Raw genomic sequence first — 25,871 nt, 5'->3', positions numbered from 1 at the left:
CGCTGCTCAGGGGGAGAAGGGAGAGAAATCGGGAATTAAGTGAAGCCTGGGAAGAAGGGAGGGGTGGGGGAAGGTGTTTTTGATTTTAGTTCTCCTTATCCTATTCTGATTTGATTGGTAAGAAATTAAACCAGTTTCCCTAAGTTGAGTCTGCTTTGCCCAAGACTGTAATTGCTGAGTGATCTCCCTGTCCTTATCTCAACCCACGAGGCTTGTTACATTTTCTGTACCCTGTCCAGTTGAGGAGGGGAGCAATGGGGTGGCTTTGATGGGCACCCTGTGTGCAGCCAGGGTCAAACCACCACAACCAGTACAAACAGGGTTTTTGCAACTTTGGTAGCCAGGCCTTTTTTTAAAAAAATAAAAACACCAAAGAGTTTCAACCTGTGTAGAGCTCTAGATTCTATTAAGAGCATGAAACACGTCTTCAAAAAAGAAAAATCAAAGATGCTTTATACAGAAGGAATAATATTCTATGTACACCCATTGCATGTGCTGGATGTGCTTTAAGGGTACAATTCTGCCACACTGATTCTTTTTGCAGCCATTAAATAATGTTTCAGGCTGAGAAGTGCTGTGCTCAGTTTCAGCATGACACTTTACAGACAGGTCATAAACATGCCAAAACCCCCTATTTCTGCAATTGTAGAGTGGGTTTTGTAGTCCTTTCATTTCCCATCCCCACCAAACACACTTTACAGCCAAGCTCCATCACAACCCACCAGCAGACCTGCCCCAGTCCTACCCTCTGCACTATCTTTACCACCATGTCCAGCCATGCCAGCAGCCTACACCAGGGCTCTCCAGGCTGGTGAAGTCACAGTGAGCCCAGCTGCCATTTCCAAGCACTCCAAACCACAGTACTTCTGGAAACCCAACAGCCTCTGTCTCACAAGCAAGCAACAGTAACTTGGGTTGAAGAACCTGCAGGAAAAAACTTTAGAATATGGACCAAGGGCATATCCTCTGGAAAGGAGAAAATTTAAGGCCAGTCATTCAAGCTAATTCCTTTTAGCTGACTTTATCTTCACATACACACTTGCTGCACAAAGCCATAACAGAAGTTGCCAGAAGAAGCCTACGCTGGACTTCAGTGCAGGACCAGGAGATGCAGCTGCCACTTCTGAGTGACCTCCGCCACCTTCCAAAGCATAGCTCCCCCCAGAAACCACAGAGACCAGTAAAGCTAACACCCCAGGGCTCAGAAGGGAGTCAGATATTTAGCCAGATTACACTATCTGCTAATCTCATTAGCCCCAGAGACTGCAGATAAACATAACAAAGAACAGCCGGACACCAGCTGTAAAACCCATCCAGTCAAGCAAATAACACAGCTGCCCAGAAAAGCTCAGCATCTGGGACCTGTCGCATGCAATGCTTTTAGGGAAATGACAGACTCACTGCTCCCATGTTAGACATGGGAAAATATGTTAATCTGTTTACCTTAAATGGATTTAACCTCAATCTGAAAAAGAGAGGACTGACATAGATATGTACAGCCAAGACACTCCAGCAGCAAAGCACAATGAATGGCAGGCAACAACCTTTGACACCATATACACAGGCTCGAAGGAAGGCATGACACAGGTCAAACGAGAGACATTAAGAGATTAAACAAGCACATTTATATTTAGGTGTAATGTTGATTGTCTTCTGCCCCTGAAATGATAATCAGCTCCCACATCTAATCCTTGCAGTCCCCTGAGCTTCAGGCTGATGCTAACAGCCTCTGCAGCCAGCCCCTTCCCAGCACAGGGAATGCGCACAGGGCTGGCGGGTGGATGTAAGGAGAAGGGACTTTAAAAGAATAAAGAAATAATTACAGAGAGAGAGAGAGAGAGAGAAAGAGAGAAATAATAGTAGCAGAGAACCTACCATGTCTTCCTAAGAGTGAATGGGCTGCTGAGAGAAGACAAAAAGCCACCCGACTCGCTCACCATTCACTGGCTGCTACTTCTGCAAGTGCAGTAGGGAAAGCGAGGGCATTATTTAATGTGTCCACTTGACATTTTTAAACACTGGTAAAACAAGAGCAACTTGCTCAAGGACTGCATTCATCACTGCCTGCCAATTACAGAAACAAAACTGATCAGTCAGGAGGACAGAAGTGGCACCCCGACTCTACAGACCACCACTGCAGAAGCACAAGCCTGTCCTCTTTGAAGAGTCCCTTTAAATAAACAGGTGTTACAGATATATAGAAGCAGGTCTAGGGCTCTCCAGCAACTCTGTGGTAAAGTGCTACTCTCCTTTCCTAATTAGCAAACACTCTGCGCCAACCTCAACCTTCCCCACAGCTCTCACCTGGATTTTTGACTATCACATCAGATATCTCCCCCCTGGCCACTTCACTCCAAGGTTCTCCAACACTGAATTCTTACACTCATCTATGCTGAGGGAATCAGCTCACCTCCCTCCACTCAACAGGAAAGACGAAAACCTTCATATCAGGGTGACTCAAATGGGAGCAGACATAAGCTGGGGCCAGGTGACTCCCCCACCATCAGAGGCAATGTCAGTCTAACGGTATCACCACGAAACCTGGCACCAGCAGCCAGGACAAGGCACGGGATCACCGAAGACAAGGATGCCCAAGAGGGCACCAGGAGCTCAACACTCAGCCCATTATTTCACAATAGTTTTGGGATGCAGGACAAGAAACAAGAGTGTTGCAGGCCAGCTCAGGAACGGGGATATCCCAACAGTACTGGAGGCTAACTCTGGAAAGCAGCTATAATGTGAATTCAGACCGAGGAGGAGTTGGGGTCTAGCAGAGTTCAGAATGACAAGGATACCCAAAGGGAAAAGACAAACAGTTCTAAAGAAGTTTTCTAAAATACGCATTTTCTATTTTTATGCCAAACATGACTAGTTACTAGTATTCAAATGCAATTATGTAGAGACTGATCTATAAATAATGCAAAAACCAGAAAGGAGAGATCAACACACATTTACAACAAACTTATGCTGTCCTGAATAATGTTATGCACTAGCTTTCACTATCCCCATAAAAAGGAAATACGATCAACAACTGAGAAAGAAGAGAACAATCTAGCCCATTCCTCCTCCCTGCCCCTCCCAACAACAAAACAAACAAACAAACAAAAAACCAAACCCACACCACCAAAAAAACCCCAAAAAGCCACCGAAAATATAAAGGAAGATGACATCTAAACTAAGGTAAAATTTAAGGTAGTTCTATTCTGTACTACTTTTGTAGACAGAAGGCTTTATTTCTGCATTTCCAACTCACCTATTTTCACATATGTTTCCAGAAGCTGCAAACAAGGTATCAGGGAAATACACGACCTCTCATCTCACTGAATAGATGACATACAGAAGCTCACATCATCAACAAAATTGTCTCCTAAATTTCTTACATGAAGTGTCTTAGTCCATTACATAAAGGATTGAATAATTTAAGTTGGCAGGGACATAAGAAGGTCAGCTACTCTAACCTCCTGCTCAGAGAAACACTAACTTTAAAAGTGGTGTGTAAAGTTTGAAGCAGGTAGCTTAGGACCTGGTCCTGCTGAGCCTTAAATATCTTCACAAACGAAGACCCGCAAACCTCTCCTGTCCCCTGTTCCCACTGGGCACCACCCTCACCATCAAAAAGTTTCCCTGTATAATCAATTGTATCACCCTGGTTGCAACCTGTGATTTTTGACTCTTGTTTTTCAGTGTTTACCTCTAGGAGGAGAAGCATTTCCATTTTTCCCCAAAAGACACTTACTTTTTGATTGCAACTACTGAATTCTAAAACAGTTCTTTAATTTTTTTGGAAATTTATTCATCTAATAACCTTACAGCAACAATACCCTCCCACATATCCTCTCTGCACAATCAGATTTATGCCATTTACATTGAAAACTAAGGTCTTTTTTCCCTACTTATAGCTCAGTTAGCTTTGTTATAATGCAGTTTATAAAATTACATTTAATGGAGAAGAGAGCAGGGAACTTGTTTATTTCTGAACTGTGATGGCTAATGGATGGGGTGGGAATAATGACAGGATATATATTATGTTATGGTTGAACAATACACGAAGAGAATGCATGACATGATCATTTTTGTCCTTCATTTAATGGTCTATTGAGTTACTTTTTCTCTGTATCAGATTTTAAAACAGAAAAGTCATAGCAAAAAATAACATATTACTTCAAATCACAGGATTAGCGTTAATTAAAACAAAAATTACTCATCTGTTTCTTAAATTCATTCACAATAGCTGAAAACGTATTAAAAAAAAAAGAAAGCAGCAAATCAGCAGAAGGAGACTAACTGTAACTAGCTGTGGTAACTACTTTCCTCCACAAATGCTGAGGCATCTTAATTCCCATGTCTGGAAGGACAAATAAAGTCTGCACCACACTAAGCATCCTTGCCAAGTCCTTCCTCATCATAGCAAGCCAAGAGCAGAGTGGGAAGCAGAGTCCAAACCTCCCCGCAAGCCCAGCAGGAGCAGCGTCGCCGGAGCTACATCTGCTTTTAGAGGCTCTTGTTGGCTTTTCCAAGAACATGGGTCCACACAAAGCAGGACCGCTTGACCTGCCATTCCTACTTTTGATTTACTTTCTTCAAGGAAGAAAACATAGGGGCTACCAATGGTTTCAGTTGTGTTTCAGACAAGGCACTGTAAATACACCTTGGGCATGTGCCTGGAGCCCTGCCTGGGGAAAAAGCAATGAGGGAAGATGTTCCCAAGGACACCCACAGAAGAGTACCCCACCACACAGTCCACCACAAAGGGAATCCCAACCAAAATGGAACAACTTCTGAGGCTGATGGGTTGAACCAACCTCTTTGGAAAATCACCAACATGTTGAAATCCTGAGGAAATAAACAGGTTTGCAGATGACATTGACACCCAACCTATACTGCATGCGAACTGTCCCCGGTGTAAAGCAACACATAATGGAAACAGAGAGATAAGGAAGGAACAGGAAGGAGACCGGATCAGGCCCCTGGCCTAATGCTTGAACATTTTCATTTCCTGTACGGAAAATGACTGATATTGGCCAACATCAACTGATAACAGGCTGGCTATTACGAGTTTATGGAGGTTTCAAGAGAACTTTGATCCAGATCACACATGCCATGAACAAAGACAATAAATTACTCTCACTTTCCATGACACAATGCACAGAAATACAACTCACATGTACAAACGAGACAGAGCTCCTCAATGAGTAAGAGTGCTAAAACGTTAGTGCTACATCAAAAACACACAAGTTGCCATGCAACAACTACAAAAGAGCAAAAATAAAAACCACTGAAAGGACATGCATTTAGTTTTGCAGAAACCACCAAAAGGGAGAGTTCCTTTCCTAAGAAGCTCCCCTATACTCAAGTTTCTTCCATCCCTGCCAAGTATGCTTGTATGGCAACTGAAAAAACATTTGTGACATTTGATTTCAAAAGTTTGTATACTTAAAGAAAACTTTTCCTAGGAAAGTGCTTAGATAAAAGCCCTTTTCTGTGGTTTAAGCAAGAACACCACTAGTCAAAGCGGGGAACATGGAACTGGCTGATGGGCAAAGCACTGGCACTTTGAAGCACTGCAGAGGTCACATCGTGGCAGAGAAATTCTGCTCCATAAGCTTTGATGTAGAGCAGCTCACAGAAATATCTTTCTTATTTCACTGAAGTGCACTGCTGTTGAAGCATCTTTCTTACCCAGTGTTAAATAAGCTGTTATTGTTCTTTAATATTAAAAAAGAAAGGATTAGTTTCTCTGTCGCATTTCAGACGAATGTGCAACAGGCAATACAGAAGGTCCTATGAGGGTCTAAATTGAGTTTGCATTCATTAACACATTGGTGACTTGGAAACAAAAAAATAAAACAAAACCCACAGTCAAACACAGCATAAATGCAGCTTGAACTCGTGCCTGCCACAGCACTAGCACAAAGCCGGGGTAAGAAACCCAACCTTCAGAGATCAGGTAATGAAGTGGAGATGCAGTAGTTTACCTTTCCACTCCACCACCTTTTGCTTTTGATTTTAAAAGGCTTTCTCTTTGTAATGTAAATGATGTAATTTATACCTGCAGAAACACACACTGGACTGGTTTTATACATGTCTCTCTAGTGAAGGTTAAATATTGGGAAGGAAGTCTTGGTTGGGTTTTAAAATACCGTAGAGATTCCCATAAAACAGTTTCTGAAGAAAGCCACCACAGTGGTTTGAATATCCTGAATGCTGACAGTCGAGAAGGAAGAACATCTGCACACGTTTTTATGGTCCACTCAAACCTTAAGTGCTTTCAAACATCCAGCACTGCCTTAGATTTAAAAGACACAAGTCTGTAAACAGCCCACGTCATGATCTTCTCAATTTATCTAAAATTTCCCCCACTTAACCTCATCCAGTTTCAGCAACAAACCCTTCAATTCCCCATGAGACCAAGAGTACTCAAAGAGCTAAAACCTGACCAAACCCTGGAATAACTATTTGAAACGAGTGAATTTGCTCTACCCCCAACCGGCTGCCAGTACACAGCCCACAGCCACCCCCTGCCCAAACCAGCCAGACTCCCCCCGTCTCTTCAAACTCTTCCAGCTCATTCATGATTTTATTCCTTTGCACTGAACTCGTACAGCTGCACGTGCACTCTATAATGCGATGTTGGAAACAAGAACACAAGAATTTTCTTGAAACATGGAGGAAGTTGGTGGGGGACCGGCACCAGCTGCCCATCAGCATTCAGGGCTCACAGCTGCTCTCTCAGAGGCATCCCTGGAATTCAACTTGGCTGTGGAAAAAACAACCGCCACTGCTTTTTTCTGAATTTTCACCTAACCACTGTAGCATGCCTGTGTAGTTCTGCCCAGATTCTTACATGTGTTTTAAACACTTCAGTGAAACAGTGAAAGCGCAACGTTTATTTTGCAGGAGTGCCTCTGCACCGCTCCCCTTGTTGCCATCTGTCAGGCTTCCTCTCTGAAGCTTCTTACAGGGAAAAACATCAGTAATGTCAAAACAGCAGGAATTCAGGCAAGCAGCCACTCCCTCCTCCTGCCCTATAAAGGGTTGTGTCTGCATAATTGTAATAGGGATCCCTTTTTGCTCTGACACAGACACTGAGCACAGTATCAGCCACATCCAGATGGTGCCAGTACTTCAGTACTCTATTTTCTGTTTTTTCCACTTCCTTCTAATCGCCCACCCGATACCCCATGGCTGAGGCAAGAACATGCAATACAGTGCCGTGAGCCCAGCTCTTAAAGCACAACACCCCCAGTCAGGTGGGGCTGCAATGAGCACCTTGTCCCCATGCACACACACAAATATTAACAGACTCGCAAACTCCCCCGAGTGCTCATAGACACGCTCAAGAGAAAATAAGAGGAATTAAGAACATATGCCACCTCAGTTTCTTCTCTGACTCAGTATCAGGAAGGGCCCCTGCCTCCCCCTCCGCCTTTCAGAGCCAGTCCTGCAGACAAGCCTCACACACCATTTCAGCAGAGTCCACCACAGCTCTCACAGGACCTTTTTCCACCTTTTTTAATTTTTAGGGATGGAAAAACTTTATGAGTAGGACTGCCTGCATTACGTGTTTCCTGAGGTGCTAAGCCCTCTACTTGAGCTATGAGTCATCCACAGTGACAGCAGCAGAAACAACTTGTCATAAGCAATGAAGAAACTTCAAATTAAGTATCCCCCCAAATCATTTACAGAGATTGGCAGTCCACAGTCAAGGGAACTTGCTTATAAAAGTAATTTATAATCTCAGAATTGTTGCAGGGACAAAATGTAACTCCCCAAAGAACTTCAAAAATGTTAAATCACAAGAAGCAAAGGAGGAAGAGGGAGGTGAAGATGGGAGACCAGCTTGTCTCAAGCACCTCTTGGAGCTCAAAAATGCAAACATTTCTCACATACCTGTAAGGTGATCCATCTGCAAACATGTCGAGAGAAGGTATTTAAATTCCCCCAGGCAGATGCAGCTCTTCCCTCCTATTCACCCTTTTTGTAGCTTAAAAACTTGATGCTCACAGCCTGGTCCCAATCTCCAAATTTTTTATCAAGTCTCAGAACAGAAAGCAGCTCTTCACTGCTCTTCCAAGGGATTTGTAATACGCAACTTAACATTAATATTCACACGATGACACACACTGGAGACTATTTGGAACTTTTTGTAATCCAGAAATTTATGTGGTCTTGTCCCTTTAGTGAATGCCCTCATGATGTAACTGGAGTGGCACCATCTTCTGCATTTAGGTTACATTTTATTACTTCTCTTAAAAATTTACTCTCTGTATAGATTTGCTCCCCTTTCACAATTAAAGGCATCTCCATGACTTCTGGAATTCATACCTCTGAGACACAAAAAACTACTTTAACCATGAGATTTCCCTCTCAAGAGTCCCACAACCCATTCATTACACTCCTTCCATCTTCTTCAGCAAGAAAATCTGGCAATTGACACCACCAGTGTCCTTCCCCACCACAGACCATTCATTTGCAAAGCCCTTCTGTCTCATGAACTGAATGAAAGAGGTATTACACACAAAAAGGAGCTACTGCACGCTTAAGAGCTCTCCAGTCACTCAAAAACCACAATTAAGCTTGAATTGTGTCCATTTCCTTTATTTCTCTGTAGCCAGCTTACACACATAGCCAGGCTACATATTCTACATCATTAAAAACAACTTTCTGTACTCGTAATATCTTGTTGCCTCTAGCTATAATCCAAAACCAGAAGTTGATGTGCTGACTATGTCAGGCCCAGTAAAAGTATTACTTCGGTTTCTGAGCCCTTTCACCTGCTTTCAAACCTCTCCACAAGGAAATGAGATCTTGGTGCTGCTGGATCTGGCCCTGTCACCTCATGGGGAAAAAAAATGCCAGCCACGTAGGGTCCTGGAGTCCTTGTAAATATGTTGTGTCTTGGGATAAATTTTGTTACTCAGTATCCAAAAGAAACAATTTCCTTTCCCAGTAACATGTCCAGGTGCTGCAGGCACTAAAAGGCAGCAGAATAAATTATTTTAGGCGTATGTGCATGCGTGCACACTGACCTTCTGGTACGCAGCCTAATGAAGATCAGAAATCATCAAGCACCCGGCTACAAATAACCTAAAACCTGGCATGTACGCTTAGTACAATGTTCAAGTGACTTCAAAGACCTCCCTCAGTACAGAAAAGAGCCACATTAAAATTCTGAGCCTTCAAGTATGTTGAGCATTTCCAAACACAGGAGTACGAGTACCAGGATTTGTTCACCGCCCTCACCGTTCCCAGTTCGCAGGAAAAGAAGTTAGCTCGGTCAGTCGGCATGCAGCTGGCACAGGTCCCCTCCATCAGCTCAGTGATTTAATACTGTCAGTAAATCTAAACTGTATCTTTTATCGCGTTTATAAAACCACTGTTCTAACTTGGTGAAAACCAACGCATTAGAGCCCTGAGGGGCAGCAGCACCAAACCGACCAGATCACATCTTCCCCGACACGCACCACTGCGCTTTGGTTCTGGACACGGCAGAGCCGGGAGGGGGACAGTGCAGCCCCCGCCAGGCACCAGCAGCAGTACGGATATCCCACCTCAGCTTTGCCTTCCAAACCATGGCTGTGCACTGACCACAGAGGTGAAAGTCCTGGCCCCACCGCTGTGGCTTGTGGTCCCGGCGGAGGCACTGGTGGTGCATGGTGTGGCACTGGTGGTGCACGGTGTGGCTCGACAAGGGCTGTCCTGGATGACAGAGCTTGGTGGAGGGGAGCGGTGAACGCACACGCAGGCTGGTAAATGGGGTTCATTAATCAGGCTCCAACTGCTCCACTTCACTAGACGGGAGCTCTTTATAGATACTGCCTCATTTATTTATTTTTTAAATGCCTAGATTAGTTTAGTGTGAAGCTGTTGAGAGATATAATTTGTCCGAGCAGATGATCTATAGATCATTGAACGAACACTAACCAGGCTCTTGCAGCCCACAGAAGGTGTCCACCGTGCGCTCTCCCATGGCTGCAGCACAGGGAAGATGAACCTTTTTTTCCTAAAATTTAGCCACATGCACACCATCCTTGGAGCCTAGAGGTCAAAGAGCTGGCACCTCTTGTAACAGCCTCAGCCCTGACTGCGGGCAGAGCAGCAGCCTCTGCTTATGAAGAACAGAGCCCTCAAACCAGAGGGAAATCAAGTGGTAAGTAACCTGGCATTCAGCTGGGACAGGCATTTCTAACAAACAGCCTTTTCTCCTCGCATCTGTGAATATATGAGTATTTAAAAAATAAATTATCTTTCATTCAGATTAGTTACTAGAATATCTCTTTCTTCGCTGAAGCAGATTTGTTCCTATGGTTGTATCTACTGCTATTCTGGGACTTAGTATTGTCTTCCCGCTATTGCTGCAGAAAATGCTCAGCAGCTAATTGCACAGTCAAGTCCTTTCACATAATTTTCACTTTGACAAGAGTAATTAAAAAAGCTTAACGGCTTGAGAGCCAATTGATTAGGTCTGCAAGCAAAGCTCTGTTTGGGCGATCCTGAGATGCACGTGTACAGAACAGCAAGCTTTCACAAAACACAAATTAGGAACATGTTCTTCAGTGTTCATGACTTAGTGTCAGATTCTTGCAAGATCTCTTTTTTTGCCCAATTCCTATTATATGTTATATTAATATATGAGCTGCACATATACCATGCTTGCAAGATTCAGGAAAATTAACCTTATAGGACAAGTAAAAGAGTATTTTCCTTCCATCTCCCATATTTGCACAGTCTCCAAATAGTCCTAAGTTTGTAAATGGACTCCGACACCTCCCATCATAGGAATGGAACCACACGAGGTTATTCTGTCACTAAATTTTAAAGACTATGAATAATGAAGTTATTCATATTCTTTATATTCATACATTATGAATTATATATATAAAATGAAGTTATTCATGTTCTTTCATATTCATATATTATGAAAACTGAAGTTTTACCACTTTGTATACCTGCACCATGGAAAAGCTGTTTCAAAGAGTAACCTTGTCTGCGGACACACTCTCTGCGATACGGTGGTGAATCACCCGTTTGCCTGCCTTAAAATTGCTCCGAGTCCTCCATAACAGGACTTCTAATATTACATTCAAACGACATAATTGAAGTTATAAAGGGCTTCAAAATTACTACAGATGTACCAAAATAATGAGCTTATGAACAGTAATGAAATGGAAACTCTTAGAAGCCTGAGGTTACACACAAACTTAGATGCTCACTATACTTTTTTTAATAAAGCTAAGAATTCTACTCTAAAAAGAGAAGTTGAAAGGGTTTTCTTTAAACCACTTCCTTCTCAGTAAGTTTTGGTCAGTTGCTGACTACATATTTCAAAAACTGTCATGAAATCTGCAAGGCTTAAAGCTAATGGGAACTTCAAGCAACAATAAATGAGAAACTCCCTCCAAGCATAAAGGGGAGCGGGCAAACACCAGACCCCACCTTTGCCACCCAACGAGCAAGAAGGTGCTGGTTGTTCTTCAAAGCCAACAGCTCTGGACTCTGTATGAGTATGGGGCATTAGGCACAGATTACAGGACAGGTTCATGGCAGAGATCACCAACACACATGAATAAATCTTTGAATAAAGCCACAGTATCATCCAAAAGAGAGCTGGGCACACACACGCCTGTCTGCAGTGGTTTCAAGCAATGGAAATCCAGTACCAGCAGCTGAGACTCAGGTCCCACTCTCTGCAGCAGCGAACTCCACCATCGCTCCAGGCAGAACGGTAGCCCAGGGACCCCAAACCAATTTCTTTGGTACAGAAAGCCAAAGGCTGACCTAACCTTCCTGTACAAGTTAAATGCCAAATCTTTTGAGGAAAGTCAGATGCAGAGAATTGTGTCTTTACATAAGTAGATATGCTGAAAGAAGCCATAGGAAGGTTCCACACATTCACAAATGTGATAATTTAGATGACAAATGTAACAAATTAAACCCAACTTGTTAGCTAATGGAATATTTAATTATGTACTACGAATGATCACTTAAAGACTTGGGCATTTAACCAATTATTTTCAGAAGGTGTGAAATATTTCCAAGCATGACGGTTTTTTAACGTCTCAGCATTGTGCCCCTGCATTTCCTTCCACCTTTCCTTGTTTATAGCTCTATTCAGTAATAGTTTTTACTTGTTTCCTTGATGTCTTAATTTCCTGCAATAATACATCTGCCATGAATAATTAAGCAACGCATTTGCTGCTCGCTGAAAGCTGAACAAGTGCTATAAATCAGTTCTGGGACCCTCTGCCAGCACAGACACAATCAGTGATCTGCTAATGTCGGCGTTTCTTTTTGCAGGTGAGAGCAACAGAGCACAGAGCCACCCAAGGAGGCGCTCAGCAGTGCCAGGCTCCCTGGCACTGGCGTTTTGGAAGAGCACTCATCTCTGTGTTCTCTCAAACAGCAGGACTCCAAAGCCTGTACTAGCATTTTCCTGGCATGATAGAACACTGCAACATACTACATCTTCACATGTACTTACTTCTTACTTTCTCATACTCCTGGGTTGTTCCCTCCGATTTCACTGCTCCACACACAGGAGAAGGAAAGCAGAAGAAGATGGCCTGAGAATGAATCATTCCCTTCTCAGCACCAAAATGATGGGCTGCCATGGGTTCTTTGCTGTATTTCCACCTGTTTTCTCCTGCTGCCTATGGCTCAACACACAATACAGGCTAACAGGCTACAGGATGGCAGCGAAGTGCTGAAGGATCATCTGTAGTCAGGCCCATTACACCCTCTGAAGGTTTATCTTGCTGTTTCACATTCACCCTCAGACAGCTGGGCATACTGCATTTCTCACTTTTTTGTATATGAAAACTGATGGAAGATAAGAATGAACCACAAAAACAACAGCGATAACACTTGCCTACAACACTTCCACTCACATGCGTATCTGGGGAGAGGAACAATAAAACAACTTTCCATTACTAGAACAGCATTCACCTTTTAATTGGAATGAGGTTTACAGTGCAATCGCTTTAAAGAAAGCTCAGCTGCAGAGTGTGTGAGCCTCTCCAGCTTGGCAGAGCAGGTACATTAGAAAACTAATCAAGCCCAGGTATCCAGCCAGGTCTAGGAAATGTCAGGGTGGCCATTAGGATTCCACATGTCTTAATCTGACAATTTCCCCAATTCAACACAAGGTGCAAAGCCTCCGAAAAATTTTTTAAAGGTCAAAATGTAGAACAGTTCATCATTAAATATCCCTACAAAACACCCTCATGCAGAAACAAACGATACAAAGTTCCTGGGTTTAATTCTGTTGACAACAGATTGTACATATTTTAAAAACGTAACACTTAGCAGCTGTGCTGCCAGTCTGCAGAGTTTGCATATATAGCTGTGGTATTACCATACTCTATTATTCATAACAGGCAACAGACTTCATTCTTGGTCTTGTGAAAAATAATTGCAGTTTGAATCCAAAGTCTGACTGCAAAAAAACCCCCAACATAATGGCTAGAGCTTCCAGAATTCAAGAACTCATGTAATGGCTTGCACCTTTATTTAAATCAATTCATTAAATGTTCCCCTAATCTGTTTTTGATAAAGGTTTCCAAGCAGTACATGTTTCATATGAAGCCAAGGAAAGGAAAAGCTTAGGTGGGCAAATAGCTTTTTCTTATCCAAAACAAAGTAGCAATGAATTAACAATAATCTTTTAACATGAAGCATGAGACACTCCCATGTCAGACAGTCTTGGGACTCCACTCAGCAGACACAACTCCACAGGCTGATGCACAGTTATGCATAGGAAGAGCAAATACTAGGAGGAGAAGGAAAAAAACCTTACACATCTTCCTTCCCACTACCACTGACATTAAAAGCATTCTACACAAACACACATTTCTAATACACCTTCCCTTTCATACACACAAATAGGCATTAAGACCAATTTTGATCACACGGTCTTACAAGACCTACAGCATCCTTTGCAATTGTCCCCCAAAGCATTTTTTGCTGCCAGAAGCAGTTTCAATGCACCTTGCAAGGGCTGCCGGTCAGTCTTGCTCTAGACAGCAGGCAGCATCGCTCTCCTGGAGCGCTCTGACAGGCAGACTGTCACACAGTCTGGCACAACCACATCAACTTCATTAGAAATATTTGACAGCCACTGCAGAACAACAGAGACATTTGGTGCTGTGTCAGAGACAGGCTTTTGTGCATCATGGCAGAAACCATTGTACACGCACCAAAACTCCCTGTCTTGGTGCAGCGGCTGCCTCACCAGCAAAACTCCTGAAACCATGAAAGTTCAGACACAGAACTCTGTATACACATACAGCTGGTAAAGTCTCAGGTCAGACAACTACCTACAGATGCATGACATATACAGAGAGAAAAAAACCCCAACAACCTAAACCCAGAACTGCCTGGCACAATTTGCAGAGCTGAATTAACTGTATGGCTTCAGAAGATGAACCACGCATCGTAACAGGCAGCTGAAAGACCTTTAGTCAGTGCACAGATGTGGAGAAAAATACAGGAAACCTATGAGGGTTCACGAGGAAACTACATATAGAGGAAGTTTTAAAGTCTCATTTTGTTAATGGCATAGTCTCCTCTGTATTGTCCCCATCAGCTCCTTTTGATGAGAGCTAGAAAGTCAGAGAAGTCAGGGCACTAAGGAGGACTAAGGGCCTGGAGAACACTTTCACACAGTTACAAAGTCAGATGGAAGACAGTGATTGTCACCTGAGAGGAGGATGAAAAAGGACGGCATAAAAATATCAGAGTATCAAGTGTCCTAGAGAAGACAGACTAGGAGTCTGCACCTCCCTGGTTCATAAATGAAGACAAAGAAACATTCCATCTAAGAAATAACACTGGCAATTCAAAACCTGTATGAGGGAACACTTTTTGTTTGTATACGAGATTCCAGAAATTCGTCTGGAAATTCAATTCAGTGCTCAACAATCCTTCATGTCAACAAGCATTGCTTAGTGCCTGACCTGAACTTCCCAGCTGCAGTTTAAGCACAGTATTTCTTCCCCTAGCACTGGACAGAGAGGACTGACTGAGTTAGCCCTTCCATTCTGGCAACAGGATGCTTAAGATGAGTTGTTTCATTGGAGGCCTGATCAATGTGAGCAGAGCACAAAGACTATCTAATGTGTCTTCAAGATGGTACTCCTCATTTCTGCGTATCACTGTGATGTCTCTCCGTCTCCCAACAGCACAGCATTGTTGACTCCAGTATGGTTTCTGATCCATTAGCACTGCAAGACCTGTTCTGCACACCAGCTGTCTAGGCAGTTGTGCCTCATTCTGTATTTATGTAGCTGATTACTCCTATTTTCAAACATCTATCCACATTTCTCCTTATTGACATGTATCCTTTCAGACAGTTTCTCCAATTTGTAAAGATCATTTTGAATTCTAATGGTGTCCTCCAACATGCTTGCAGCTCTTCCCAGCTTGTTGTTTGCCTGCAAATTTAATAAGCATGTTCTCTATTCTATCACAGAGATCATTACTGCAAATGCTGAATGCTACCAAACTGCCAAATGCCCACCCTATGAGCAGATGTTTCACAAGAAAAAGTCTCATGAGGGAGCACTGAAAGCTGTACTAGAGATAAATGACATCTACTGCTTCTCCATTCACAAAGCCTGTTATCCTGTCATTAAAGGAAATTAGATTGATCTGACCTTGACAAATCTATGTTGGGCATTATTCCTTTGCCTATGTGGATATAACACTATTTAGAGTTGTTAGAATTAATAAGGCTTTACAGAAGCAATAATAAAAGTCTAACTTCTTACAACAATTTCTAATTTTACATAGGAAATGGGAACTAATTTGGGTGGGATGAGAAAAGGCAAGAGTATGGGATCGTTCTTTTTGCACCTCCGTAAAACATGTGGCATTTGTTGGCCATCATCGGAGGCTTATGTTGGGGCAGTTCTGGGATAAATAGACCTTGAGTTTGATGCAGTCCAGCAATGATTACAACACAAAAGAGTTTATAGAATCTTCTATAATCTGACATAAACCTGGAAAACACCATGTGGTATACTGCATATTGCTCTTTATCTGTTAAATGGAGTTCCTTAAATTCCTCAAAATTACACAGGGAACTGTTCTCACACTACAGATTAAAGACAATGCCAGAAATTTTAGCTAAATTTGTCTCAGGAAAAAAAAAAAAAAAGCAGCTTTATCTGCAACAGAAGGCTGTGTGTCTAATTGAAAAGACATTAAGCAGTACATAGATGCCAACTAAAGAATACAGGGATTCTGTCTTAATGTGTATAAAAACCCAAAAATCATACTCTGTTCCTAGAATAAAGGCACACAGCTCTGCAGCAATAGGAAGAAAAGCATATCTTAGGATTTTAGGAAAAAAAAAAAACCCAAACAAACCAACCTAGGCAGTCAAATATATTAAATGTTTCATGCATTTACTACGGTAGAATCAAGGTTCAACAAGCGGCATCGAGACAAGTCCAAACCCTTGTGGCCTACACTACAACCACAGAGCAACTTCAACAAAGAATACTCTCTATTTGCACAACTGCCTCAAGAAACAGACAAATGAACACAAACTCCACAGTGTTGATGTGAATTAATTCTCTCTGCCCACGTTACAGGCTGTGTGCTGTAGCATCTGGAGGAGTGCCTCTGCTGTACACCTCTGGGTCTTCAAAAGGCTAAGATGAGAGCAGCTCTGGCTACGTTCACAGAATGGATATACAGGCAATTTAGTTACAAGCTCAGACAACATCCTTTACTCACATGCACTTAATGATGTAGCAAGGAATCCCCTTTATACTATTCAGAAGCTTATTTTTCTATGGGTCGCTCCCTTCTGCAAATCAAGTTCCATTTTCTCTTGACTGCTGAAGCGCATCTGGAGTAATGTCAAATGTTTTCACAGGCATTTTAGACTTGAGACTTATGAGTAACACTACAGGTTGTTTCACAGGTACAACAATAATATTCCACTCTATTTTTAAGAGCATCCAAAGACAATTTTTGCATAAAGATCCAAAAAACAGATGTCCAACTCATAAAATACAGCCCCCGACTTGAACTTTGGCTGAAGACCAAGCAAGAGACGTTTCAGCCATGAAACAAAACTCATAAAAAGCTGAAAACAAAGGTTATAACTAAAGAACTTTGTGTAACCCCTGATAAATTGTATGTAATGGAGCATAAAAGAGTGTATTGGAAGTCTATATACAGCATGTATAAATGACAAGTCAACAGCCAGGACCATTACCTGTTACACCAAACAGGAGCAAAGGAGCCTTTCCAGCTGCTGGACTGCCTTCATCATCTTCCCCGGAGCTATACTAAACTCTTTGTTGTCAGCATGCCAAGAATGAGAGCACCATGGCAGGACACGGCATCCCAGTCCTCTCTCTATTTTCTTCTTCAAGTTTTACTGATTCCCCCTGCTAGCATACCCCCCTCCCTATTTTTTAAATGCCCTATACATCAAATGTGGTGAATACACGAGATAAGTTCCCTTCTCTAAGGGTTTTCTTCCATCCTGAAACTACTGAAAGCTTCTGTTTGATGCTAAATAGGATTAAGATACATAGTCAACTTCATCATAACAGTATTTTAACTTTCAGCCTTTCACAAGATTTTCACTACTCATCATTCAGTTCTTCCAGTGAATCTTCTGTCTTCTAAATTAAACACAGTGCCAGTACAATACACTTATAAGCCTTCTCACTTCCAAGCTGTTATCTTTTTTTCAAAGATGGAAATCCTTTCTGGAACTAATGCACGGCAACTCTCACATTTATGTCAAAAGACAGAACTTCAGTTTCAGGTTTGAAAACCAAGTTAGTGCCACTTCTGCCTTACATATGGCCCCACACCGAAAGCAGAAAGAAAGAGAGCTTGGTGACACGCTCACATCTCCTACCCGCACAAGCCGCCAGCTGGGTTTGACAAGCGGGTGAAAACAAAGAGTACTGCCTGCCTGCCACAGATGTGCTAATGACAAGACTCAAAACACTTATTACAAATGGAGATTTTTTTCAGGGGCAAAAGAACTATCAGAGTGAAGCTGCTGAACATTTCCTGGCCTCTTTAAGCCCCTTTCTCAAAACAACCTTTAACAGAGGTAGCACAACAACAGTTGTACTAACAGGTGAAGTGAGTTTGGCTAAAAATAAATCCAAAGAAAATAGGTAGGTGTTCTGCACTCCGATACCCAAGTAGAGATGCTCAAGAGTCACCATCTTCTCCACGCATGGCAATTAACATGCAATGGCTTTTATCACTCACCTTTGAGGTGAGCCAACAAATTCATTAGATGTAGGCAGAGTTTATAATAAAAAAACCTAAAAAAATACACAAGAAAAGCTGGCAAAGCAAGCAAGAGGAACTGCCTGAGTGCAACCTTCCTTTTAAATTTGCAGTATGTATTAACTAATGCAAACAGCAGACTGATTATGGTCCTTTCTATGAGACCATGGCTACTTCCAGAGAACCCAGTTATTGGCTCAAGTAGAATAACCACACACACCAGAGCCAAACCAAGCCCAAACCTCTGATATGCTGATTTTATCCAGAGCACCAAGTCAGAATGGTCCCCCTTGGTGCCACGAACCTTTGCTGGAAAATGGTGGCATTTCCATCTGCTTTAAGTTTTGACAGTTTCTATCTACATGTGTCAAACCAATTTTACAAAATGCATTCCTGGAAGTGGTATTGTTAATTACTGATGGGGGGTGGGGGTGGGGAAGGAAGTAATGAATAATACATGCAATGAAGGGCCACCTGAAAAGCACAGCAGGACTGCAAGTTCATTCCAGCCTGTACTACATGAAGTGCAATATATTCTGTAATTATTTCTTTTTAATACCATGTGAGTGCCTCTTGTTGTGAAGGCTTAATGTTATGATGCATCAGAGAAAGGCCAAACGTAACTGACATTCAAAGCAAGGTCTAGCATTGCAGGCTACAATTCATATACATATGTAACGCCATCATCCACTATAAAATGTGCTTTGGTTTAATTCAGCAGTCATATATCAATAGTATGCAAGGCAAAAGCCATTTCTATGACTTAAAACTTTCAGTAAGCACCCTATGGTGTTTTCACGTGACAAAATAAATGAGATTTTTCTTTGGCATAGACAAAACACTGATTCTCACAAGAGACTAAATACAGCATTCAATTAAAAGTACACTTTTCAGCTACTGATACACAGACATCTTACCAGAGGAAAAGCATCCATGAACAGATGCTTTTTTTAAACCAAACATGTTCACCATCAAAAAAAATTAACATTTTGAGCAAACAAATTTCATACTCTTGGTTGTTCACAAACATGAGCTTGATCATCTTATATTACAGGATCATTCTGAAGCGCCAATATAACGAACAGATAATCAAAGAAGCAAAAAAAGCATCCCTATTACCACTTCATTGCTTTTTACAACTGCTCAGCTAAAACACTGAAAGCTCCAGCAGATCTCATACTATTCCCCCATCTGACATTAGTACTCCGAGTAGCAAGCAGCAGCATGACAGACCACATTATCTGATCAGCTTCCTAGCTCTCCTTTCCACCTGCAAAGAATCCTACTTTCCTTACCATCGCTACTACAGAATATTTTAAGCACCTCCTTAATATACACACAGCATCCACTGCAAACAGTCACAGCGGATTAACATCCGTGAATAAATGCAACTACCTTGCAAGTAGGTTCGGAAAGTAAAGGGCAAACTTTACCAAATCGGTAGTCAACTAATAACAGCAAGGGAAGATTACCTGTACAGAATTACTCAGATGACTGGATGACCTGAGACCCAGCAAAATGTGTTTTAATGTACTTAGGGGCATATATTCATGAGCGAACCCCCAAGATATAGCAATGAAACAGGAGTTTGTATCCTGAGAATCAAGCGGCCCAGAGAGGGATGCAAAGGTCATTGTGGGGGATCATGTTCCCTGCTCAGTGCTATGGGTAAAAGGGCTAAAGTGCAAGATGTGGCAAGTATTGTGGCAAGGTTCAGCCACTTCTCTTCTTGGTCCCGGTCCCTTGACTTCAAAAAACATATTGAAAAGTCTGGAAGATCAGCGAAGAATGATAAAAATTATCTCTGATCATAAAAATCAAGACCAACACATTTTTCTACAACAAAAACCGACAAACTTTCAGCTTGTCTAACTCCTACACACTAACTTGCTTCTCAGGGAGATTGCACTAAATAGCAGGAGTCTCCAGACTAGCTGACACAGTGTCTGAACCCAAAAAATGCATAACCAAAGCCTGAAATAAATACAGATTTATAAAAAGAATGATTACTTGCCATTTTTACAGATCACATAGGAGACGGGTAAATTCTTTACCATTTAGTCTTCAAATCTTGATTTGATAGCCTCCTAAAAGCTACATGCTAGCTCATCCACAGCTGTTAAAAGCAGATGCAGAAATTACTAGCTGAAATTATACAGCCTGTGCTATGCAGGTCAGAGTAGAAGACTACACTGATCTGATTTCTGGCCTTAAAATCTATGAATTTACACTGAAGATAAAATTTTAAGCAGGTAGTTTTACTGTTTTTCTATATCACCAAGCCAATAAGCACACTCTCCCTCAAAGAACGTATATTAAATATATCACCCCCTCAACATTTGCCACCGGGCCAGATAAATGGACACTTAAACATAGGAACTCCCTTGTGAAGGCAAGGGAGTAACTGTGGCTACACAGCGAGTCTGAATGATGTGAAGGGCAAATGAGGCTGCTCAGCCCTGCAGAGCTGCAGTAAGCGGGTTAAACAAGCAGCCATGGTGTAGAGGCGAAAGTCAGAGCCTACACCTTGGTCTTCATGGAAACCCCTGCCCCCAGGATGTCCCTGAAGACTGACAACACGCTCAGCGTTGCCTGACAGCAAAACTCAGAGTGAGCCTGTCTGAAGTTACCACTCCATCTCCCCCGGCCACCACTCACTGAAGGCTCGAAGATGACACCGGGAAGGGATCACTATGGATTTCTGCTGTTCTTACACCTTGCATATGTCTCTCTAGTGACCATTGCTAGGTAAGGCATTGGGGGCCAGGCGGACTTTTGACCTAGCAGCTGATGTTGATTGATGAATGATGTCGGCTTTAACAAAAAATAAACCACACAAATGACAATGCTGTGACCTGACGTAGGTAGCTACCCAGATTCACATGACTCTTGAAACTGCTGGAACTAAAAGGGGCTTGGCCATAAACACCAAAAAAGATTTGTTGTCTACTCTATACGTGGCATTTTCTCTCACAGCATCCCTCCTACCCTGATGTCTGCAACGTTCAGTTACAAGCAGGCAGCATTTAGACATTTTATGGAAAAGTAAGGAATCCACTTATACCTAAATATGTATATGATGAGTAAGGACACCAAAAATAAAGCTGCACAATAACTATGGTTAATATTTCAATCTGTCCTTTAATGATGCAACCCCAATGCTTCAGGTACAGGGGTTCCCTAAACAATATTTTCCATTAACTGATGGAATTTGTCAAGCTGGTCAAGGCAGAATTGCAGAAAATTAGTATTTACTTGTGCTGCAATAGCTGGATCTGATTGTACCAACACATAATCACTACAAACAGTGTTTAGGGACAGGCATGCAAACATGAAACCAGGAAGCAGAAACAGATGCAAGGCAGCAGCAGAGAAGACTCAGGTCCAGCTTCTGGGATGGGACCCTGCTGCACAGCTCTGCATAAATGGCTGTTTTCCAGACTTGCACAACAGCAAGTCTGTCCCGCAGGGTGGCCCAGAGCAGCTGTATTTGGAGCTGAGCTGTTGCTGAGGCATCATGCAGGTTATGAAGTGAAGAAGAGAGAGCTGAATCAGGGAGTCAAAACCTGCCACGCTACTCCTGGCTCCCAGGAACACAAAACAGTAAGACCGGACAGAAGAGCTGGGGCACATAGGGAACCAACCACTGTACAAATGCTCCAGTGCTCTTTGGTTCAAAACCTCTGGATGGCACCTCAGGCGCGATGCAAAATCCCTGGCAAAACAGAGCTGTGTGTCCAGAAAGGCCATCAGTAACCTTCCTTTTCCCAACGTTTCCAAGTATCAACATCTCACCTTCCTATTTTCTTTTTTAATGTGTCTCCTCAATCCAGTTAGCATCCAAGAAACATCACTGATTGGGAAAAAAAAAAAGTTTAGAATGTGCAATTTGCAAACCTTTCAGATATAAAGCAACTATCTCTTACAAGGGGGAGGGCAGCCCTGAGACACTTCAGACTTTGGGTCCTTGCTCACCTGAGGTAGTGAGAGCCAGAGACCTGCCTCCACCAGTCCCAGCTCACTGCTGCAAGCTTCCCCACCTGCTGCAACAAAAGCCAAGTTTGCTCTATCTTCAGAAATCAAAAGGTGCAAATTGTTTGTTTACCACTTATCACTTCACAGGTAGTTGGCCTAATACTGCCTTAGTTCCTTCCTTCTACAAGGTCACTTTTGAAGTAGTTTGCTTCCTTAAACCCTTTGAAATTCTGCGCAAGACAAACCAAGATGTATTTTGGTTAGGAAAGACTTTGGATGGGTCACCTGCTCTCTTCCTTTGGCTAATGGAAGCTGTGTCCAGGACATCAAAAACAAAGCCTAATTTTTAAAAAAACAAGCCAACAACAAAACATGTTGCTGATGATTTCTGATGACAGTATTGGGGTTTTTTTTCCTGTTTTCTCTGCATTTTGCTTTGAGAGGGGATTTTTGTTTTTTCTTTTATTAGAGTAAATGACATATTTCCAAAAGCTGGAAAAGAGCATCTTTTAGTTGACAATTGAACTGAACATTAAATGAAATCTGCAAAGCCATTTTTCCCATGCACAATCAAAAGCTGACAGACAGGGAAGCACAGAGCGCATTTAAAAAAAACCTACAAGCAAGCTGAGGGAGAAAGTGTAAAAACAGCCATCCTGAATCAGCTCTGAGCTGCTCTAATGGAATTAGGGTCACCCTGACAGAAACACAGTAGATCACAGAGAAAATTTAATAATTTCTTACCGCAGTCTGTAAAAGCTGGGGAGGATTTGAAAGTGCTTTCTGCCAAATTAGCAATTCTGTATCCACTGTTCACACGCATGTGCCCCTTCCCACTCACCTTCTCCTCCCAGCACCTCACCAGAGCCCCCAGGAAACCACTGCTCCCATCCTGCTGGCAGGAGAGCACCCAGTGAGCCTTTCTTTTTCTGACATACTGCCACACATTTAACCTTTGGATGCCCCTTCAATTCCTCAGCACTGACATTATCCACAGCTCCTGTGAACTCAATTCCGGAGAAGCATCGCGGCACAGGCCCGGCGCTAATTCCACTAGGCGATACATATTCAATCTGGTTTATCTCAGGCATTAACATCTAGCTATCTGCCAGCTGTCTAATTGTCAGGAAGCTACAGCAGTGATGCTGAATGTGTTGCGACAACAGCAGCTCCAAAGCACAGGCAGGGAAGGTAGGGAAGCCCCGCTTGTGGGTGCTCCCCAAGCACCCAGTCACAAGCCACGGGGCAGCCGGCTGCCAGGGATGCAGTACAGTCCATCCCTTGCCTTCCTTCCCTGCCCTCGATCCATACTGTTCCTATAAAAAGCAATTCTGGGGACTGACTCCAGGAATTCCAGGGATAACCCCGCTCCCGTTATCACATTGCTTTTATTTGGGAAAATGCAGGAATGCTTTGCAGGTACAGAGCCTACACATCCCTCCACTGCATTAAAGCAGCACTGCAACGGGCAGGAAGAATCACGGTGAGATCTCTGGAACAGCTGTATTACATCAGAATCCATGTAAATAAATGGTCTTTGACTAGAGCCAACAGGATGCTTAGGGGACCAAAAAACCAAAGAGGGTACGTACGGGACGCTCTTTTCACAGCATCCCTCTCTAGCTTTTACAGGAAGCTTCAGTGTGCATGTATTATCATAGCTTTGCCTTGCCCCTCACTGCTGTCCTGAACCAGGACTCCCCAATGTCATATTCACCACTGCATCTTGCCCGTCTGCATCACTGATGGCAGGACATGAAATATGCAGGGTTTGGGGCTGATTTTTTCCCCCCCTGCGGAGGCGCAGAGCAGGCCCCTTCACACAGCTCCCTGCCACTGACAGTCAGTGGCAAGGTTCAGTGGGTAAGATAACAGAAGAGCTGTAAGTTGCTAAAATACACAGAGCAACACTTTCCAGCCTATGAAACCCTCAGTTAAGCCATGGTGGCTGTGGCAGTTAAAAGGTCGTTGTCCTCCAGATCTGCCTTCCAGATTAGGAAAAAGTAATTCAGAGTCAGGCTGTGCCAGAGATAAAGGCATACATAGAGACAGGCTTGCTTCTCAACACAGAAGCATTCCACATCTGAGACACCAGTATTTGGGTATAGGCCTGTGAAACAAAGCCAATTTTGTTAAATTTAAGCATGTGGAAGTATTCCACAGAATTATCAAACCATGTCTATTGCAAGTTATCCTCCAGTGAAGAACTGTCCTAGGACATCTCAAGCTCCACCAGTTTCTACATACCTGATAAAGCGATGCCTCTCTCCTTTGCAGAGGCTAGGATAATTAACCTTGGGGAATTTTTATACACCTCAGTACATTAAACATACACTTCTCTGTGCCAGACTCCGAACTGGGCTACAATGTGTAGACATGAAGTGATCTGAATAAGCAGATTTCAGCAGCACCAGCAGCCAGGGAAGAAAGCTGAGGAAGAAGACAGCTGCTGCCCCCAGTTTAACTGGGCAGCTCAGACTGTGTACAGACCACATGCTAATCTGCTGCCTGTGCAAGTCACCCCTAGTGATGACAAAAACAATGCATTTGTTTCTTTCTTCACATCCCCCTTTCACTCTTCTCTCCAGCTTCTCTAAATTTACCCCTTCCTGTTCAATCAAGGACATTTAGGACCCCCCAGCCTGTTTTCTCCATTCAGCCAGGCTCCTACCAACATGAATCAATATCTCTTTCAACTTTCACAAAATTACATCTTAATTATAAGCCTGGTGACTAAAGCTGGAGTGAGAAGCAGATGGCTGGTGGCAGCTCAGGAGGTGCATCACGGTCACCTCTCTGCTCCGACTGAAGCATCCCAGGAGTCCTGGGCTCTTTCTAAGGCATGTATTCACAACTGCCAGTGTCTGCAACAAATGTACAAATGTTTTGACACTGAAAAACTGGTTACTGGTTTAAAAAAAAAACAAGGGGAAGGGGACTGCACAAATACTTGGGGATAGCCTAGCGAATACATGAGTTATGAAGACCAAAGCTACGCAAAGAACCCACAAGATGTCCTGCACTCTGCTTAACTTACTCAATGGGAAATTCCTACTTTAAGGTATTTTCAGTAGCCCACCATCAGCCAAAATTCTCTCCTGTTGCCTGTCCACAACAGCGTTTTGTGCACAGCTTTCTTCTTGGCTTGGATGGGACTAATCAGTCAGTCACAGCAGCACTGTAAGACTATCAGGACAACAGGCATGGACACAACTTAAAGTACAACCACAAGGAAACATTCAACTCTAATTCTGCTGAAATACAGGTGTAGGAGAACTATACCAGAAGGTAAAAAATGACATCCTCTCCCCAACAGCTCTCAATCACCTACTGACTCAGGAGGAGATGCCTCAGTACTACAGCAATTACGAGAGCTGGTAAAAGAACAAGGAAAATTAAGTAACAGGGATTACTGTGACCCCATTACTTCTCTCTTCCTCCGCCCCCAATTTTCTTTACTCATCAGTAGATGTTAAAAATCAAATTGTCAGGTTTTGATGTTGCAGCTACTACAGAAACTCTTCCTGTGTTTGAATAGATTTTGTCAGTCTTTTTAGTTCTACTTGTGCCCCTTCACATACATACTGTAGAGACTGGGGAGTTGGGGGTGTTATCCCCTCATCCTC

At 42.8% G+C, this 25,871-nt stretch overlaps 1 protein-coding gene across 7 annotated transcripts in view; it reads right to left on the bottom strand.

Moving 5' to 3' along the window:
- Positions 1 to 25,871, bottom strand: part of PTPRF (protein tyrosine phosphatase receptor type F) — a 392,426-nt gene that overhangs the window by 229,364 nt on the left and 137,191 nt on the right. The window lies entirely within an intron of this gene.

The sequence above is a fragment of the Falco peregrinus genome, chromosome 10 (assembly GCF_023634155.1).
Source record: "Falco peregrinus isolate bFalPer1 chromosome 10, bFalPer1.pri, whole genome shotgun sequence".
NCBI classification, from domain to species: domain Eukaryota; kingdom Metazoa; phylum Chordata; class Aves; order Falconiformes; family Falconidae; genus Falco; species Falco peregrinus.
The sequence above is the reverse complement of the archived record's forward strand: the minus strand, read 5'-3'. Positions and strand labels throughout refer to the sequence as shown.